Genomic DNA, 1092 nt, shown 5'->3' on the forward strand with positions numbered 1-1092 from the left:
GACATATATATGCATTGTAGAATTAAGCAATATTGCATTCGGACATATTCTTTTATTAATATTCTTACATAATACATATATATAATATATACATATATATAATATATATGTATATGTGCATACGTACTTGTACATGTGTGTATACATGCATATCCACACATATATATGTACACATATGCACATATGTACGCGCATAAAAGTATATGTATGTATATATCAATGAAGGAAAGAGAGACGCTCAACATTTGAAATGTTCCAAACTTTCTAACTGTGTTCACACGTAAGAAGAAACTGAATGCGACAACAACGTACCTTTTCTTAATGATAAGTAGGTAGTCAATTATTTTATACGAGCCAGATACATACATACACACGCGCGTATTGCGTGTCTTGCGTGATCAAACGGTAAAACGCAGTAGACAAATGTACTCGCATAAAAAAATCTTTGTAATAGAAAATTTGGAATGCGATGTGCGTGAGATGATCAGAACAAACATTAGTACGATAGACAGATCAACGATCTTTGCGATTCACGAAACCACTTTGTACTTATCCTACTTTCGCCGGACGTTTTAGCACTTTGAATCAAGCGGCTCTGTTTTACGTTTTATTTTCGGCTCAGTTTATCAGGTTTGTGCATCTAACTGGGACTCTGCATTCATATGATGCAATATTGAAAGAGGAAAGTCGATGAAACGAATAATAGATTCTAAAAGGATCTCGGTCGCGAGGCGCGAGTCGAATTGACGCCACGTGTCGTGCGATCAGTGGATTCAAAGTGTTAAATCGCGTTATAGGAGAGCACGAGTATCGGTGCCTTTTTCCCTTGAAAAAAAAAAAAATAATGTCGAGCGATATTTATTTGACTTCGTTGATTTGTATATCACGTTATTTCATCGTGCATTTACTCACAAAAGCGAGATCGTATTTCACATTTTCCATGACACGCAGAGTTCTCCACTAACGAGACATTGATGAGACAACTGACCGGATGTTTACCGGATTGTCGCGTATCTAAGAACGTATTAATGTTTGGATCATTTCGATTGTAGGGTATAAACGTATACACATATATATATGTGTATATATATA

Source organism: Atta colombica, unplaced genomic scaffold (genome assembly GCF_001594045.1).
Source record: "Atta colombica isolate Treedump-2 unplaced genomic scaffold, Acol1.0 scaffold238, whole genome shotgun sequence".
Classification (NCBI taxonomy): domain Eukaryota; kingdom Metazoa; phylum Arthropoda; class Insecta; order Hymenoptera; family Formicidae; genus Atta; species Atta colombica.